Below are 11,695 nucleotides of genomic sequence, written 5' to 3' on the forward strand. Positions count from 1 at the left end.
GTACTAGATTGTTGGAGGTCGAGTTTTGCTTTCCAAAGTTGTGGTTTGCCCTGAAGTTATCTGTATTTTGATGCTAATTCCACTGCCCCAAGAACAGCTGCCTAGTCAGTACTCAGAACTCAGGTGACTTTCCAAAATTGTGGTTGTGCTCTGGTGTTACAAGGAGAACTTAAAGATTGTGATTAAGGATTGCCAGTGTTACATTGACTAACTCAAACTTATTTATAATTGAGAAAAAATCAAACAGGTAAAGATTGTTACAAGATTTATGAAAGATTGATGAGGTTTTGGAACTTGTGAGAACATTACAGTCAGTTTGTTTACTCCAACTGCCATTTCAAGATAGATTTAGAGGATTGATTTTGAGTTTTCATTTCGTGATCTTGCTTATAATTTTAGAGAGCCCATAAAGTGATATCATTAAGAATGGCTAACAGCCTTGTATTATATAATTTTGTCGCTTCTTCAATGTAAGAAGTTAGAACTTTAAATCTTTCAGTGTATATGGAAATTTTTTTCTACAAACTTTTGCTCTCAAAATGAGCTTTAATATTTGGGGAGTAGCTGTCAGACTACTCCAGAAAAGAATATTTGAAACTAATTTTAAGTTACTAAGGATATGTTAATTGGCTAAGTACCTCACCTTACCAGAGGACTTAGGTCCTTGTTTGTTATCCACATTGGAAATAAAGCTTCAGTTGTGTTAATACAGAATTGTAGGCTAGAGTCATGGAAGTATTTTAAAAAGAAACCTGGTAAAACATATCTTATTCCAAACAACAGTTAATTGTTAATTCCAAACAACAAAATACTGATATTTGGCCTATTACATATACAAATTTTTCAGGCAAAATTGATAATTTTACTCTTTACATGCTTTTGTACTTCCTGTATATTTGTGCATACAACCCATAGGAAATGCGCTTACTGTATTTATAGGTGGTTCATCTAATGAAAAGGCCACATATATGATTAGATCACTTGTTTATTCTCTTGAGTTTCTATTGCTTCAACACAGATTATTAAATTCCGTGGTTTAGCCACTGTTTTTAAAATCAAGCTTTCAATTTACATACTGATAGCCAATGTGTGGCTTGTGGTTTACAATTGATTTCAATTACTTAATGCTTTATTAGAGACAGGTTTTCTACTTAAAATCAGTGAGTGATTTCAGTGTAAATTGTCTGACAACTCACTGTCCTTTCAGTGCTCTGGCTCAGACAACTAAATTAAACCTTAGAGTCATACCTAACTTTGAAAATGGTAATAGAGTTGATATGAAAAGAAGACTCCATTTGCTTACTTTAAATTCTCAGCCTCGCCCTGCCAGCTCAGGGATTTCTAGTAAGACTGAAATTGGACAATATTTACAGGATTTGACATTTCTAATTAATGCTTATGTTTAGGTAAATAAAGTTTGTGAGGTGCTAGAGAAATGGCTTAGTGGTTAAGAGCACTAAGTACTGTTCCTTAATAGACCATTTAAAAACTCAAACTGGATTGCCTGGACTCCTTAACAAGGGAGGACAATGATACCAGGCAGATTGTAGGCCTTACATAGGAACAATTAGTCAAAAAATCTCATTCTTTATACATCCAAAACAATAATGCTGGAGACAGTAATTTGGTATACAAGTCAATTTATAAATACAAGTGCTCAGTGTCCTCAATTTAATCCTCGAGGACTTACCTTAATAAATAATATCTTTACTGTATCTTAATAAATAAAAAGGGGGAATTATCCCTGTATGCTAAATAATGCTCCTTTTATTTCAATTTTAAAATTTGGATGCCAAAGTTTATGGCACCCTACAACTAGGCATACTTCTGCCTAGGTGAAATAGAAAGATCCACATATTGACATGATCCTGTCCAGGTATTTTATATGGGGAAGAGGGCATGTTTGTGTTTTTTCTACAGGATGCTACAAGAGTGTGCCAGCTGCCCGAGTGGCTGGTGAGACTTGCTGATCCTGGTTGCATGAAGATTCAGCTCTCGTGGTTCGGGTCCCTGGAGTCATTCCTCTGCCCTGAGAGGAAGATGGAAGATCCCCCCTCATCCTTTGTCATCACAGAGATTTTGGCGTTGCTGCAGTCAGTGTTACCGCTGCGTGTGTCCCGTCCCACTGTGGCCTGCTCTCTGACCCTCTGTGCACTGCTGCTTTCTGGAGAAGACTGGACTCCAGCCGTTGCTGCCCCCCTCATTTCCCTGGTGACTCTTGCTGCCCTAACTGGTGTTGTCATTTTACAGACTGTAGCTTCACAGGAATGCCACCTGCGTGAAGCTGCTGTGGACTGGGGAACTCTGCCCTGGTTATACAGATCTCAGACATGGTTCCATTGCCTGCTGGTTGTTCCAGAGAAGAATGGCTGATCCTGAACTGTCCTGGGAAAGACCTTGACACTTTTGCTGCTATTGTAGCAGCCATTTACTGCTGCAGACATTGTGTCTGCAGTGTCTGGAGTTACCCTCCCCCAGTCTATTGTTGGACAAGCACAGTGGGTGAACTTTCTGGAGTAGTTGCTAACAATTGGGAATTCTAAATGTTATTATAGGAGCGGCTTGATTACGGCCCTTGGTGGTAACAGCTGAGGTGAACCAGATGAGGTGCCCACTACTTATCGGGAGTGGCTCTGTTTGGTGCAGCCCTATGCTGTGGATTAGTGTTCATGCTATGGTTGGTTTGCAAACTCAGATCTCAACAGAAACGTGACAAGGCCGTTATCACTCAAGCACTTGTGGCCATTGAACAAGGGGCCTCCCCTGAAATTTGGTTATCTATCTTCTAAAATTAGTCGGTATCTGAATTCTCTGCTCTTGCACCCCATGGATCTGTGGATCCATTGCACTGGGATGAGAGAGACTCTCTCTCGGTATCTGAGTTCTCTGCTCTTGCACCCCATGGATCTGTGGATCCATTGCACTGGGATGAGAGAGACTCAATGATCCTTTGATCAGCCCTTCCACATCGCTGAGGTTTCCTCATTGCATGCGATAGGGTGATCATGACTGTTATAAATAAAATAATAAGGGGGAGATGTAGAGGGCTGCAATAACATTCGCCACCACAAGATGGCGCTGGCTCCCACTGCGCCCCACGTGGAAAGCCAGGATAGCTTTCGCCATTACAAGATGGCGCTGGCCTCCACCGCGCCAGCCGATTTCCTTTCAGGAAGTTAACTGTGTGCGTATGTGCAAGAGTGCCTTCGTGCCAGGTCTTTGCCCACTCCGGGGCGTGCCTAATGAGATCATGGGTAAGTGACCAATCAGGTGTGGATGTGCCGCGCTAAGGTGTATATAAGCCACACCATGCCGGCGCGCCGGGCCTCTCCTTAAGATTCAATAAACGTTTTAGCTGTAGCAAGGATTCGTATGTCCCCGTGTGTTTTCTTGCTGGCGAGACAGCGCGGGACATGGCACTACAGAAGAACACAATGATTTTAGTGCCAATTAGCTGAATGAGCCCCCTTCCTTTCTGGTCTAGGTTCATTTCTGTTGCTGTGATAAAATACCTTGACCAAAGGCTATTTCGGGCAATTTGTTTAGCTTATAATTAATTCCCAGTCATGATCCTTCATTAGGGAAGCCACAGCAGAAGGCACATCATATCATATCTACTGTCAGCAGTGGGGAAACAGGGTTTTTAACCACTTCCACGCTCATCTAGCTGTTTCCAGTCTTACCTAGCTCAGGACCTGGCAAAGGGAATAGTGCTGCCCACAGTGGGGCAGGTTTTTTGTTTGTTTGTTTGTTTGTTTGTTTTGTTTTCTGTTGTTGTTTTTCAAAACATGGTTTCTCTATGTAGCATAGCTCTAGCCGTCCTGGACTCACTTTGTAGACCAGGCTAGCCTCAAACTCACAGAGATCTGCCTGCCCCTGCCTCGCAAGTACTGGAATTAAAGGCATGCACTACCAGGACTGGCCTGGACTAAGTCTTTTTACATAGGTTAACATTAAGACAGACCTCCACTAATAAGCTCACAGGCCAAGCTGTATAGAAGATTCCTTCATTAAGGCTCTTTCCTGTCAGGTAATTTTAAGCTATGGAAAGGTTGATTCAAAACTGACCAGCAGGCTTCTGTAAAAAGAACTTCATTCTTAGGCTGGGTTGTAGCCCAGCAGCAGAGAACATGTTGTTATCAGTTGAGAGTTTCCTTAAACAGGAAGTCAAGCAACTCAAAATCGCTTTAGGAAGTCCCTGAAATTGACAGGATTCACTAGGTTCCTCCCTGCCAAAGCAAGCAATAAAAGCTGAGAGTACCTCTCAGAATAGGGAAAGATTCTGAGACCAGACCAGCTGCCTAGAAGAAGCAGAAACCAGCTGAAGCTGCCTGGAAGATATTTAAACCAACTGAGGTACCTGGAATGGATATTCTTCAACCTGTTAAGCTGCCAGCAGTATGCACCCACATGGCAACTCACAACTCTCTCTAAGTTCAGCTCCAGGGAATCGAGTGCCCCCTTTTGGCATTGCATGGGCATAGTGCACACACCTCCTCCATGCAGACAAGAAACCCATATACATAAAAATCAAAATAAATAAATCTTTTAGAAAAAACAAAATAGAAGAGGTTATGAAAACATGGACCTCTTCTGAACAGAAGACCTTGGAATTGAAGCTCTAGGGTCTGACCATTCCTGCTACAGAACCTCCTGACCTGAGCTCAGTACCAGCTGGTGCGCGGCCAGGTTTCTTAAATCCCCACCCCCATGGCCTCCGCACCTCAGTGCCTTTTCCATTCCTAACCATTTACCTTTAGCACCACCTAGCGGAATCATTTAATACCATCGGTTCCAGAGAAGTCCCATTGAGGCTCTGGCTTCTCTTTTTGCATCCCAGGGCAGGCCTTGTGGAGAGGGAAGATTGCGTGGCACTCCCGGGCCTTGCCCTGCTGCCTCCCCGCAGGTTTTCAAAAAGTCTTGTCCTGTGGATGAGACTTACTGCAGAGGTGAGATACTGAGGTTCGTTTCAGGGCGGCACGTAAAAAAGAAGCACTTGAAAATTCCCGAGTGGGGACACTATCCTAGGATGGGCTGGAGTCCAGCAGTGACCCTGGCCAAGAGACAGCCAGAGAGGCTACTGTGGTTCTGACCATGAGGCTGGCAGGTGGAGAACCAGTCCCTGGGAACAAATCTTCCAGGATACGGCTACTTGACCCACGGCATGCACAAGCATGGATCTCATCTTCCCCTCCCAGCTTTGTACCAACAGCTTACAGACCCTGTAGAGGTGGGGCTGAGGGACCAAGAGGACATTTCAACCTGGAAAGCACTGTAGAATCACCAGCGGGCAGTGCAGCTCTCTGGTGGGGATCTGGCTGTCTATTCCCCGCTTCTCTTCCCCCTCCCTTTCTGGTACATTTCTTACACGCACTGCTCCCGACTCCCCGGGCTCCACACCTTGTGTCCTCGTATTGGGCTTAGCCCCGCTTCTTTTTTTTTTTTTTTTTTTTTTTTTTTTTTCCGGAGCTGGGGACCGAACCCAGGGCCTTGCGCTTCCTAGGCAAACGCTCTACCACTGAGCTAAAATCCCCAACTTAGCCCCGCTTCTTCACTGAGTAGGTGTTCGGTCTGTGAGGAGGAAGGAGTGATGACGTATCCCGGAGAGCTGCCTTGAAACCTATAACTAGAAAATACCGCCCTGTGTAACCCTCCTCTAAAATGACATTAGAAAGCCACCATTTGTTATTAAGGCAAGAGTAACCTCAAGCAAGGACCACTGCCCAGAGCATGTCTCTTCGCCCAAAAGCAAAATCAAGGTTCGAGGTTTAATTTCCCTATTAAGTGAGGGCAGGGCAAAGGGTTGGAAGGGTAGTTAGTGACCAGAAGCCAGATCCATTCTATTAGACTGGGAAATCTGGCACCACTCCTCACCTTCTAGCTCCTTCCCTACCCCCACCCCAATATATTGCTTTCAGCGTAGCCAGCAGGAGCCAGCCATAAGAGATGAAGCAAATGTACCCAAAAGACCTTGCTCCCCACTTCACCTACAGCCCAGGCCTCTTGTTCTGTTTGGTTTGTTCATTTGTTCGTTTGTTTCAGGACAGCCGGGGTGTAGCCCGACTACACAGAGAAGCCCTGTCTCAAACCCAACCCCCACAAAATTGTGTGCTGTTTCTCTTTCTTTCTCTGTCTCTTCTCTCTGTGTCTCCTGTGTGTGTGTGTGTGTGTGTGTGTGTGAGAGAGAGAGAGAGAGAGAGAGAGAGAGAATGCATATACACACAAATACATGCATGCATGTACCCTCAGAGGCCAGAAAACCCCACCAGATACCCTGGAGCTGGAGTTATAGGTCGTTGGGTAGCAGGTGTTGAGAATCCTCTGCAAGAACAGCTTACCTGCTGCATCACTTCTCCAAGCCCGAGAGACTAGTGTTTCTGAAGGAGTGCCCACACTTGGGCTTTCCTGTCCTTGCTCCAGTGACCATCCCATGCCCTTACCTGAAAGACCTAGTATGATAGTGTTGAATGTCAATTTTACAGAATTGACGGTCACCTGGGAGATGGGTCTCAATCCCTGGCTGGGGTCCTGGACTGTATACGTGGCGAATGGGGGCTGGACAGCAAAGCTGTCTTCACTGCAGTCCTCTTCCTGGCTGCAGATGGAGGAGGTCTTCTTCCTCCTGCCACCATGCCCTCCCTGCCTGCTGCTACACCCCCCATCTTCACACCCCGCCCCCGACTCTGTCCCTCTCGAACTGTGAACAACCTTCGTCCATTAAGTTGCTTTTGTCCCAGAAATGAGAAACAAGCTGCACAGTGGAGGCCTCTAATCCCAGCACTCGGAGGCAGAGGCAGGCGGATCTCTGCAAGTTCAAGGTTAGCCTGGTCTATGGAGTGGTCCAGGACAGCCAGGGCTGCACAGAGAAACCTTGTCTCACTAAAAACAATATTAACAAGTCAAAACAAAAAGAAACGAGAAACTAAGACACCCAGGTCAAAGAGCACAAACATGCAAATGTTTCAGACGATCCCTGGATATCCTAACTAACTAAAAGGGGCATTGCATCCTCTTACAGAACTGCCCATGCTTCTCCTGTTTTGCCCACCTTTGTCACCCACACAGACTGTACCATGGCTACCTTTATTTACATTTTTTGGGGACAGGTGGAATGGCTCAGTGGGTAAGAGCCTTTGCTGTGCAAACACGAGGTTCCAAGTTCAGACCCAGGAGCCCCATAGAAAGTTGAACACAGTTACCAGTGCTCCTATAACCCTGGAGCTGTGGTGAGTGGACACGGGTGGAGTTCTGAGGCTTGCTGGCCACCATTCTAGACCCTGGCTCATCCAAAGACATTGATTCAAAGGAATACAGCAGAGTGGTTGAGCAGGGCACGTGGGGGTTGTTGCAGGACATTCAATCACACTGCGAACCCCAAGATTGTGTTATTTCACCGGAAAACCCTGTTTCTCACACCTTTCATCCAGTTGCCTGGGAACACAGACACACCCTTAGTACTCACCTTTCATCCCAAACAGTGAAGGCAAAGTTAGTTTGTAGAAGGAGGCAGCCATGATTGAAAGCCTTGTCTAATTGAGTGGAGACAGAGTGACAAATCAGAGAAAGATTTGACAGAATTGGACACGCCCAACTCTTGTGAGGCAAGAGAGGAAAGAGAAGCTACTTCAAGGAGAGAGTACAGGAGGAAGAGAGGACAGTTCAGGATTACGGTAGAGTTCGTGGAGAGCAGTGCAGAGGGGTTGAAGGGGCGAGTAGACACACACACACACACACACACACACACACACACACACAAACTCACAGAGAGAGAGAGAGACAGAGAGACAGACAGAGACAGAGAGGCAGTTTTACCAGGAGAGTTCCACAGAGACAGGGTGCAGAGAGAGAACGAGCTAGACACAGGTGAGGACAGAATGAGCCAGAGAGTGAGAAGGAGCCAGAAGATTAGAACGGATTGCCAGAGTTAGGTTGAGGTCAAGCAGAGCAGTCAGCGGAAGCCCAGAGAAGCTAAATTGAAGAGTTTTGAACCAGACCGGCTGAGTTGAACCAGCTAGAGCTCAGAAAGAACCAGGAAGGGGTGAGCTTATTCCGCAGTAAATCTCAGAGACTGAACACATTCTAGGCTTAGATTAGATTGTATAGGGGCTAGAAGCTTCCAGGAATAGGCCTAGATTTGCAGATGGAGGCGGTAAACCTCTGAGATGACAAAGCAGAATAAAAGTTAGTTTAGGAGCTGGAGAGATGGCTCAGTGGTTAAGAGCACTGTCTGTTCTTCCAGAGGTCCTGAGTTCAATTCCCAGCAACCACATGGTGGCTCACAACCATCTGTAATGAGATTTGGTGCCCTTTTCTGGCCTGCAGGCATAAATGCAGGGGGAACACTGTATACATAATAAATAAAAAGTTACATTTACAAAGGATAATGACACTCTGGTGTCTATGCCCATGGGCCTCAACATATGCATACACCACAGAATATATAATAAAACTTTATCTACATTCCTTTTGCACTTCAGGGAAACACAGTAGCATATGAATTTCCCCAGAGGAAAAATCATGCCTGCAGAACTTTAAAGAAAAAATAAATGATGTCCCGTGAGAGGGAAAGTCCAGAAATGCTTCTTCCCCCCTCCTCCCCCTACCCCCTTGGTTCTCTTCATTCTTTGAGGCAGGAAAAGCAGCAACTGAGAAGGGAAGGCCCAGTGGGCCGGGGCTGACAAGCAGGTTCGTGCCTCCCCTGGAACCTTGTGGGTGACCTGCCTGACCTGGTGTTCCTCTGTGACACAGCGATAACAGGGCTGTGAGGCTGGATGAAACAAAAGTCCCTCCATTGTGAGACAGATCCCTGCTTAGGGCCCTTTGTGGATGCAGCAGAGCAAACATGGTCACAGGACCTGCTTTCTTAGGCGGAGAGGAGGGAGCTGAGCCGGAAGAGGCCCTTCTCAGGGTCCCCTGAGAGCAGACATGTGGCCAGCCCCACTGTCCGTGCCTGCTGAAGGGTGCACGGTGAGTTTCTGGGGCTGTCATTGTTTTTCGAGAAAACCTGCTATCACACTGATAAGCTGCCTGTCAAAGGATGTTATTTCTGGATGGGAGGAGATTCCACAGGTCTGGGGCTTCTTCCTGTCTGCACCATGTGGATCCCCTGCGTCCCACCAGACCTGACTTGAATGATAACCAGGGGCCGTCCACAGCCTGTGGCTCAAGGCCTCCACGATGCTGCAGGGCCAGCTATCTCAGGACCCTGGATTCCTGGAATTGTCTGACAGAGTGGAGGTCTGTTCTCCATCCCCTGACAAACCACACACCAAAACAGGCTATTTCGGTCACCCCCATCGCTGGCTCTTGGCCTGACATGAGTCTATATGAAATTGCTATTAAATACTCATGCCACCGGGCCAAGCCAGCTGCGTTGTCTCTTCTGCCCATACTGTTTTCGATGATGATTCTTTTTGTCACCAGTGAAGCTGTCCTTGCCCAGAGCATCGTGGACTCAGCTAGTCAACTCTCCTGGCAGCTGTCAGTCTGGATCTTGGTGAGCCTCATCTTTTAACATTTGAGTCTGACCTGTTGTCCCTTGTGGACTTGGGTCCTATTTCATCTTGATTTTTCATTTCCCTACCAAAACCCGCACGAAGGGTAAGCATCTGACTTGGTGTGTGTTGAACTGTGTGTGCACGCCGAAAAACCTCATCTCCGTCACCTAAGAAGCCCCCTCTTCACCAATTCCTGTCTCTATTACTTTCCCTTCTGTCCCTAGATGACCTGTGTCTTGTTTCAAACTTCATTTAAGTGTAACCAGGGTACAAAGAAGAGATCTCAGTTGGTAAAGCCATTGATTGCTAAATTCAATCCCAGCACCCATGTAACGATCTGAGTGTGGCAGGGCTGGCTTGAACCTCTGTGTTGGGGAGTCAGGGACAGCAAGATCCCTGGGTATGACTGGCTAGCCCCATTGGGGACTGGCAGGTCCAGTAGAAAGGATGTTATAAGAGCACTCCACCAACAGAGCTATACCCCAATCACCTATTCTTCGACTTTTGAGGCAGGGGGTTTCACTATGTAGCCCAGGCTGGCCTGAAACTCTCACTACTCCTGCTTCAGTTTGTAGCATGTGGATGGCTGGCGGCGCCACTGCACCAGACTCTACCACTACTTGTTAAACAAAGGATCCAGAGACAGCTCAAGGCCAAACCTTGGCCTGAAGTCAGTGTCAGCTGGGTCAGAGATACCAGTGAACACAGGCACAGAGGACAGCGGAATTATGAGGACCCAGAGGTAGCTGCGAGCAGCACCTATGGATTAAGGCCCCCAGAGAAGAAAGGGGCAAGTCCCTTAGTAAATGGTCCTCTCAGCTAGCAGGATGGGACAGAACATGGGATCTACACGGTGAAGAAAAGAACCGATCCCTGAGGGTTGTCCTCTGACCTTCACACACATAGTCCCATCTCCGGCAGAATGAATGAATAAATGTTTCCAAAGAATGTGCAAGGCAAGAGAAGAGCAAGAGCTGAGCCCTGGGGACAGAAGGTCCCCATTATCATTGCTTTTATTACTTCTTGCATCTGACCCAGTTATGGAGCACTAACAGGAAGCCACACTCTTATTTAAGTGGTTTTGCCCCATTTCCCTTCGTTTGTCTCTTTCTCTCTCTCTTTTAATTTATTTTAGACAGGGTCTCTTGCATCCCGGGTTGTCCTGGAACTCACTGTAAAACCAGGTATATAGCCGTGAACTACTTGACCTTCCACTTCCCAAACCTGAGGTTACAGGGTTAACAACTCACCCAGTTTTTTCTTTCTAATTTGATTCTCAGCCTGGCAGTGGTGCATGCCTTTAGGGGAGGCTGAGGCTGGCAGATCTCTGTAAGTTCCAGGATAGCCAGGGCTACACAGAGAAACCCTGTCTTGAAAAACATACAAACCAACAAACCCCTCCAAACAATGAATTCTTGCTATATTACCCAGAACTGACCCAACCGACTTCCCAGCCTCCCCAGTCCCAGGGATGAGTCCTTGCACTGGCCTCCCATTTGGTCAGCATGTTGCCTTGGAGATCCTGCAGGCTAAATATTTTCACTCACCCTCTCCCCTGGGCCGGTAAATCCCAGTCTGACCTCAGACTGGCCTCCTTCCTCCATCCAGTCTTCCGTTTAGGGAACATTTACTATGTGCCTGGCATTGTGCCTCCAGAGGCCCTAGCACACATCCTCAGACCTGTCAGATCTTTCTGGTCCGTGAGACTCCTTGTTACTGTCTCTCTTCTCTCAGTCAGTTTTCTGCAAATTCATCTGCAAAATGCACTGGCAGAGAGGCTTCAAGTTTTCCTGTCCGGTCCAGGCTGTGGCAATCCCTGATGGCTAGGACCAAAGGTCAGGGTTAAATTCGCTTCTGGGCTTGGAGGTGACAGAAGGACCACAAAACTGCTAAAGGTCTGGGTGGCAGGTTTGAAATGCCTCTGAGTTGGACCCTCTAACATGTGAGGGGAGGGGCTGTCTCCTTGTGTCAGGAGAACATTTAAGGAACCCCAAGTATTACCTCTCTCCGCACAGGAGAGGGAAGAGCCCAGTTTACTTGACCAAGCACGCAGCAGGAGGCACCTGCCCCAGACCCTGACCTCTGCATCACCGAGAGGAGCTGACCTGGGATAAACAAGCTTTGTTGTTATATAGATAGTGGTTACTTTGTAATTCAGCCAGCCCTACATCAAAACACACCTCAGAGCCCCTAGTCCC

The sequence above is a fragment of the Rattus norvegicus genome, chromosome 7 (assembly GCF_021556685.1).
Source record: "Rattus norvegicus strain SHRSP/BbbUtx chromosome 7, alternate assembly SHRSP_T2T, whole genome shotgun sequence".
Taxonomy (NCBI): domain Eukaryota; kingdom Metazoa; phylum Chordata; class Mammalia; order Rodentia; family Muridae; genus Rattus; species Rattus norvegicus.